This window comes from Lutra lutra, chromosome 1 (genome assembly GCF_902655055.1).
Source record: "Lutra lutra chromosome 1, mLutLut1.2, whole genome shotgun sequence".
Taxonomy (NCBI): domain Eukaryota; kingdom Metazoa; phylum Chordata; class Mammalia; order Carnivora; family Mustelidae; genus Lutra; species Lutra lutra.
This window is the reverse complement of record NC_062278.1, coordinates 88643248-88652134: the sequence shown is the minus strand read 5'-3', so window position 1 is coordinate 88652134 and position 8887 is coordinate 88643248. Positions and strand designations below refer to the sequence as shown.

The 8887-nt window shown below is 36.2% G+C and overlaps 1 pseudogene; it reads right to left on the bottom strand.

Moving 5' to 3' along the window:
- Positions 1 to 3591: 3591 nt before the first annotated feature.
- On the bottom strand, positions 3592 to 8181 carry LOC125099239 (40S ribosomal protein S2-like; annotated as a pseudogene).
- Between the last annotated feature and the right edge of the window lie 706 nt (positions 8182 to 8887).

The following is an 8887-nucleotide window of genomic DNA, read 5'->3' as shown; positions in this document are numbered from 1 at the left end:
AGAAATGGAAATACATTCCATGCTTATGGATTGGAAGAACAAATATTCTGAAAATGCCTAGGCTATCTAAAGCAGTCTACACATTTAATGTAATCCCTATAAAAGTACTATGATTTTTTTTTCAGAGAAATGGAACAAATAATCCTAAAATTTATCTGTAACTCAAAAGGACTCTGGATAGCCAGAGTAATGTTGAAAAAGAAAACAAAAGTTGGTGGCATCATAGTTCCAGATTTCAAACTTTATTACAAAGCTCTAATCAAGAAGACAGTACGGTACTGGCACAAAAACAGACACATAGATCAATGGAACAGAATAGAGAGTCCAGAAATGGACCCTCAAGTCTATGGTCAACTAATCTTAGATAAAGCATTAAAGAATGTCCAATGGAAAAAAGAGTCTCTTCAACAAATGGTTTTGGGAAAATTGGACAGCCACATGCAGAAGAATAAAACTGGATCATTTCCTTACACCACACACAAAAATAGACTCAAAATAGATGAAAGTCCTCAATGTAAGACAAGAGTCCATCAAAATCCTCAAGGAGAATACAGACAGCAACCTCTTCGACCTCAGCCACAGCAACTTCTTCCTAGAAACATCACCAAGGCAAGGGAAGCAAGGGCAAAAATGAATTATTGGGACTTCATCAAGATCAAAAGCCTTTGCACAGCAAAGGAAAGAGTCAACAAAACCAAAAGACAACTGACAGAATGGGAGAAGATATTTGCAAATGACATATCAGATAAAGGGCTGGTATCTAAAATCTATAAAGAACTTTGCAAATTCCACACCCAAAGAATAATCCAGTCAAGAAATGGGCAGAAGACATGAACAGACATTTCTGCAATGAAGACAAAAAAAAGGCAAACAGACACATGAAAAAGTATTCAACATCACTTGGCATCAGGGAAATCCAAATCAAAACCACAGTGAGTTACCACCTCACGCCAGTCAGAATAGCTAAAATTAACCAGTCAGGAAATGAAAGTTGTTGGCAAGATGTGGAGAAGGAGGAATTCTCCTACACTGTTAGGGGGAATGCAAACTGTACAGCCACTCTGGAAAACAGTATGAAGGGTCCTCAAAAAGTTGAAAATAGAACTATCCTTAAACCTGGCAATCACATTACTGTGTATTTACCCTAAAGATACAAAGATAAGATCAGAAGGAGCACGTGCACCCTAATATTTATAGAAGCAATGTCCACAATAGCCAAACTATTGAAAGAGTCTAGATGTCAATCAATAGACAAAAGGATAAGGAAGATTACACACACACACACACACACACACACACACACACACACACACACTGGAATATTACGCAGCCATCAAAAATGAAATCTTTGCATTTGCAATGACATGTATGGAATTAGAGGGTATTATGCTGAGCAAAATAAGTTAGGGAAAAGCAACTATCATATGATCTCACAATCACGATACGAGAAATTTGAGAAGCAAGACATAGATCATAGAAGAAGGGAGGGAAAGATGAAAAAAAGATGAAACCAGAGAGGGAGACAAACCATAAGAAACTCTTAATCTCAGGAAACAAACCGAGGGCTGCTAGAGGGGATGGGGGCAGGTGGGAGGGATGTGGTGGTCAGGGGATGGACTTTGGGGAGGGTATGTGCTATGGTGAGTGCTGTGAATTGTGTAAGTGATGAATCACAGACCTGTACCCCTGAAACAAATAATACAGTATAAGTTAATTTAAAAAAAATGTAGGTAGAACACCCCTTAATTTGTGTGCTTCTGATATTTTTCCATGACTCTGTTTAAGTTACATATGTGGGGTGGGATTTCTTTAAGATTTTCCAATATTGGTGATGTTAAATATTAATCACTGAAAGTTGTGCCTGTCAGGTTACTCTGTAAATACTATTTTTTTCTTTTTCTAATTAACTTTCTTGGGAAAAACTATAAAAATATTTTAATATTCTCTTAACAATATTCCAATGAATAGTTTAACATCCATTGATGATTTTCCAGTTTCAATATTCCTTCTATATTCTTCAGCCTCTATTTTAATAAAGAGATTTTCTTTTTTGTGATATTTAATTTATCAGTATAAATTTTATGATTTTTAATTTCATTCAATGGATTATTATTATGTATTTTAATGCCTGACTTCTCCCCAGTTTGGGCAGTGGAAGCCTCTTTAAGTTTTGTGTCTCCTTTTGACATGGTCCTATAATTCTTTAATTATTTCCTTACTCTCCAATGTAAAAATCAGTACTAGGTTTATTTTCTACTTTACAAGCCACACCCTGAAACTGACTATTTCCCTTGGTTAATTTAGTGAGGAATTTATTTAGAAACGAAGAGCTAGATGCTACATGTGCTCATTGTCACTGGTGTAGCATTGTTTTTAAGTCTTCTGCATAAACAGATATAAAAGGAAATATACAGTTGTATGTGCAGGTATAAGGTATACATGCATATGTGTGTGTTTGTGTGTGTCTATACAGATATCTCTAATTCAAAGCAACAACCCAAGTTTCTTCTAGCGTTTTCACTTTCCATATCTTTAACTCCTTGCTCCACATTGAGAAATACAACTTTTACTATCCTCAGTATGTTTATTCATTTGCTTAAGCCTAGCATAACAAATAGTAGTTTCAGGATTTTTTATCCATAATGATGTGAAAAGCAAACTTAGAAATTAAATACTTGTTCCCATTGTGTTATGTAAAATTTGCATTTAGTGAGTGAACACATTTTAATATTAAAATTCAATGAATTTTTAATAATGTATGCCTGGCTAAACTATATACCTATCAATAGAAAAATTCCATTAGAAAAATTTCCAATAGAAAATTTCCATTAGAATTTTCTGTCTTATTTCTTCTCAGTCAGCATTCCAGCTAGAGAAAATCACTTTTTAAACCATAGACTAGTTTTAGGACATCTTATAAATAAAATTGCACAGTGTGTACTGTTTTGTTTTCATGTTCTCAACATTCAGCATATTCATTTGAATCATTCATGGTATTAGTCATATGGGTAATTTGTTCCATTTTAATGCTGTGGAAGTATTGGTAAGTGATCATATTTCAGACTTATTCTGAAGTCAGAGAAAAAAAATGTTGTCTATGGATCAGTGACAGAGGAGATGGAAAAGAGAAATCAATTTGGCTGCCCAAATATTTTTCATGAGTGACTGGAAACCTAGAGTTAACCTTTATTGAAATGATGATGACAAGGTCAGTAGGCTAGAGTTCAAGTTTGGACATGTTGATTTGGAATATATCTTAGAAATTTTTGTAATGCATGTTACAAATATATTGAATTTTGAAATACATTTTAGAATAACAAATTGAGTAGTACCTTCTGTTTGTTTTTAGAAGTTGACAGAAATAACAGTATGCTGAAAGAAATGCTTTACTACAGAACACTGAAGTTTATACTGATCTTTTTTTTTATTTTGTTGTTTTCTCCTAAGTTCTTATCCTGAACACTTACTCTTTGTTTTCATTTTATACTACTGTATTAGCTTCATCCCATGTGTGTTTTTGGATCCTTATCATATGTATTTTTAAATTTTCACAATTATTTATTTATTTTAGTTATCTATACTTATATATAACTATGTGGTGGCCACAGTTGGAGCCTGTGGACTCTGCATGGAAACTCTGGTGTGGGTCTTTACAAGATGGTCAGTGAATTCCTGATAGGGACACTTGGTGAACACAATCCCCTTCCTGAGGTGAGGGATGAGATAGCTGTAAGTCTTGGAAATGGCATCAAAAGTGGCTTTGGTGTAATTGCCCAGGATGTCGGTTCAGCCCCTGGCTGAAGTGTAGCAGTCAATATTGGCCATCATCAATAACTTCTTGGACAATGCCAGTGCCCCTGGGTTAAGGATGAGGCACACCAGCACAGAGCCATAGTGGCTCATCACTTTGCATGTGACAGTGTGGGGCTGGGTGATCTTGTTACCACAGTAGCCTCACTGCAGAGGGTGATGCAAAGCTTGGCCAGTATGATGTCCCCATGGATGGCAGTGGCTACCTCCTTAGAACATTTAACACCTAGACCAATCTGCCCATTGAAATTTCTGATGATAATAAATGCCAGCCTGGGTCTGCTTTTGCATAGGCATGACCTTCAAAACTTTATCCTTGAGGGATATCCCCCAGGAAAGTCAATGATCTCAGATTCCTTGAGGGGCAGAGAGGAGAAACAGATCTCCAGGAACTTGATCTTTATATTCTTAACCAGGTGGCCCACTTGGTAATGGGGATCTACCCCTTGTCCTTGACCTTCTTTGAACTCTGCCACCTCAGCAGCAGCCCCTATCCAGACCCTGGATACCACTGCCAAACCCTGCAGTGGCCTCCCATTCCAGGGCCCTTCAGCAGCACTGATATCATCCACCATTTAGTTCTTGGAGCAGAAGAATTCTATTATCTCTTCTTAGTCATTTCTATTTTCTATCATCATCAATAGAAAAACTGATTCTATGTTTTTTTAAGATTCTATTTATTCATTTGACAGAGAGACAGTGAGAGAGGGAACACAAACAGGGAGAGTGGGAGAGAGAGAAGCAGGCTTCCCACTGAGTAGGGAGACAAATGCAGGACTTGGTCCTCAGATCATGACCTGAGTAGAAGGCAAATGCTTAACAACTAAACCACCCAGGTGCCCCAGAAAAACTGGTTCTATAAGTCCAATTCTGATATTTACTAGGATATGCTTTATGTTATTTCCAAAAAGTCACAATAGTCTTTACCTAATATACTTGCAAAGAATCTGTATTATTCAAAATTTATGATTCAGGATTCTAAATATATTTGTTATATCAAGTAGGCAGTGATTAGTAGTATTAGTACAAAGAAAGTTGTTAAGCTATATTAATTTAAATAAAAAATAAAAAAGTAAAATGGGGAGGGAGGGAAACACTATTAAAGATTTAACAGACGGACACCTGGGTGGTTGAGTTGGTTAAGCATCTGATTCTTGGTTTGGACTCAAGTCACAATCTCAGGGTTGTGAAATGGAGTCCTGTGCCAGACTTATGCTTACTGTGGATCTTCTTAAGATTCTCTCTTCCCCTCTCCCTCTGCATCTTCCCTAGCTGTCATTCTCTCTGTCTCTCTGTCTCTCTGTCTCTCTCTCTCTAATAAATAAATAAATAAACCTTAGAAAAAGATTTAAAAGATACTGCCATTTTTCATTCATTACTCATTTTTCTTGTTTTCAGTAATAGATTTCTCGAAGTTCGAATAGGCAAATAGCTTCTCAGCTACAGATTACATCCTCAATTTCCTGAGCAGTGAGATACTGCCATGATAGTACTTCAAGCCAATGGAATATGAGAAGATGTGATATGTAAACCATCCTTAAAGAGAGCCTTCTCGCTCTAGATTTCCTTTCAGCTAATCCTAATGTCTGGAAAGGTGTTAATTAAAGCTAATGGCTTTGATGCATAGTCCAAAGCCATATACTTAAAAGAATTTATTTGATTCAAATTTCATAGTTTAGTTCTTGAATTGGCTCAAGTCTGGGAATTGAGTAAACTGTGAGGTTTTCCCACTTGATTTTAGGGAAATACTCATGTATGTCAAACCTAGTGTCCCTATAATCAATTAGTACCTAACAAAGATCTATGTCAAAATATTCTGATTACTACAAACCCTGTTGCCCCTTTTAATGATCATGCTTACAAGGAAATACTCATGTATCTCAAACCTAGTGTCCCTATAATCAGTTAGTCCCTAGCAAAGATCTATGTCAAAATATTCTGATTATTGCAAATCCTGTTGCCCCTATGATGATCATGTTCATATATCTTCTGATCATTAAGCAGTATCTGCAGTCCTGGGATCCTATCATACCACTTAGGTCTGATAACTCACTGCAATGACAGTATCTTCAACTGTAATCTTCAGCTTGCAGATAACAGTAAATAAATATAGAGCTTTTCCAGTGATGGTGATATTTTTCAAAGAAATATATTGCTCAAAGTATTGGTGGAGGACACATCCTCTGGACAGTCCCAGGTGACAGAATTAAGGATAGGGAGATCCTACATAATAAACTTATAAGTACACCCATCTCCTTAAACCTTTAGACTTTCCCTTTAGAGTGTAACAGTTATGTTCTGAAATCTCAACTTTATTTAATGCAGGTCACTATTGAGTCCAGGTTTTATTCAAGCAAATAAGTAAAGTGTTAGAGCTACTTTCATATATTCCAAATTATGCATTCACTATTGTTAATTCAATATTGTTTAGGGTCTTTTTGGTTAGTGTAACCATATCAGTAAATTCAGTCAGATCTAACAATACACTTTTTTTCATCTCTTGTATAGTACTCTTGGACTTATTCCCACCTGAATTCATTAGGTTTGTGTCAATATAGCTTGATAAAATTTTGTAATTCTTTGTTGTATCTGGTGCATTCAGTCAGATTGGTTCTGTAGTCATCCTTTTGTGGTCTGTTGCATCTAGTTGTAAGTCTAAGTACAGGGAAAAGTAATGAAGGTAGGAACTGAGAACTGGCATCCACCTAAAAAGCCACTATCAGGTGAGATCCTTTGGGAATAATAAGCAATACTTAGCTAATTCCTTGACTGGGAAGGATTCTGCTATTTCTGCCCACAAAAGAAACTCAAAGGAAGTTCAAGGTCTTCAATTCATCAGAATTCACCCAAAAGTCCCCATTGTGATTCAAAACCCAGTCACTCCTGGGGCACCTGGCTGGCTCACTGAGTTAAGCCTCTGTCTTGGCTCAGGTCATGATCTCAGGGTCCAGGGATGTAGCCCTGCATCAAGCTCCCTGCTCAGCAGGGGGCCTGCTTTCCCCTCCCCCTCTGCCTTCCTCTCTGCCTACTTGTGATCGCTCTCTCTGTCAAATAAATAAATAATATCTTTAAAAAAAAAAAAAAGGTCACTCCTAATCACAAGAAGGTAGCTATCTGAAAACCAAGAAGGTAAGTTTCACCAGGAATCAGCTCTACTGGTACCCTGGTCTTGGAATTTTAATGTCCAGAACTGTGAGAGGATAATTATCTGTTATTTGAGCTATCCAATCTGTGGTATTTTGTTATGGCAGCTCAGGCTGACTAAAATGCCACTAAAATCAAGCTTTTAAGAAGTATTTAATAATGTGAGGTTAAAAGAGAGAGTAAAAATAATGCATCTATCACCATAATATTGAACACAGAAAAATAAATACACATAGACATTGTACATTGAAGGCAGACTGGAAAGAACTACTGTGAAATAAAAATGGGTTTAGTTAGAGTTCTTGAAAACCACTCTTGTTTTGGGGAGGAGCAAAGCCTTCTTTTCCACAAAAGCTGCACTGTGATGAGTCATTATAATTTAGCTCTATTCTGGCTGGCAACATCAGTTCAGAATGTCCTAGTTAACTTCTTGCAATCTGGGGTTGCTCTGTGTAACTCTGTCTATATGAAGCTAAGATGGTTGAACCATTGGAGGTTAAAGGGCTGGTGAGGTCAGAGAGTAAACAATGACACTATAATTGATAATAAAGCAAAAATGATACAGGATTCTGTTTTTGACTCTTTGAAAGAGATAATAATAGAGTCTTTTATACTTTGAGTGCTTCCAGTATTAAACCCAAGACTTGCTATTCAGGACATGTTCTATTGCATCTAGCTATTTTAATTTAGAAATAAAAAAGTCCTTGGTCATTCTATTATTTGTCCAATTTTTTGTTAATGTTGATTTAGTGTCTATTTGGAATTTTACCTAGAAGCCTTTTAGAAAAAAAAAAAAATCTCATTCTTTTTAGTAATTCAGTTTTCAACTTTGAAGTATGTATAAACTACTTAAAAATTACTGTATGAAGTCATTCAGAAATACCGCAGTCAAAGGGAGGCACTATGAAATGCACCTACAGCACAAAGATGCTGTTACAATGCCAACAAACACTATTCTATCCCCTCCTGCACCAAAAAGCAAGTGAAATTATCTTGCACACAAATATTTGATCCTAATCTGAAGCAGCTGACACTCCTCTGGAAACCCATTATCTATCTCTCTAAAAATTTACAAAGTATAAGTCTTCCTGCCCTACTTTCCAGTGGTAGTTGGCTATCCATTAAAAACCAGTTTCTGACCTTTTAGAAGCTTCATGACTTTAAGCGATAGAGTGAATAAAAGAGTTAAAGCAAACTCACCAGATTTTCTTTTTGATTACTGTACATGCTTTCAGAATTATCTGTGCTTGATTGGTTCACAAGTTAGAAAAATCAACATATATGTGTATATGTGTTTTGTTTTCCTATTATTCTTTTTCTGTTTGTTAAACACCAAAAAGGGGTGACCATTTCCTCCAGGAGCTAAAGGGAAAGGACCATAAAGTAGAGAAATATTAAAGCGCCTTTTCCCCCACACTTGGCTCTGCTTGATTTATAAAAATCCATGGATGAGCATAGAGTAAGTCAGTTTTGCACTTTATACAATACACTTGCATAAGTGCCCCTTCTAGGCTCTCATGCATACTTGTATCTTAAAAGAAGGACCTTGATTCAAGCTTCAAAAAGCTACCTCTACCATTACTATTTCAAGGTACTTCTGAAAGAGATCTTTGAGTGTGTGTATGAAAGTCTACTAAAATAACTGAAAATCAAAACGGATTCAAGTACTCAAGCATGGTCTTGAAATATTAGCTCTTCTCAATGAGATACATTATTTCATATGCTTTTCAGGTAGCAGCCAGGCAGTGTACCATATATAAATTAAAATGAAATACTTATAAATGTACAGATTTTGAGCCCAAGGATAAAACGTGAAATAGCCCTCTAAACCAAATGCACTGTGCCAAATTAATGCAAATAATAGTTTAATGTTTACTGTCCAATAATAGAGAGAGGCACCAATGAATGAAAAGTACTAGAGGAGTAATTTTAC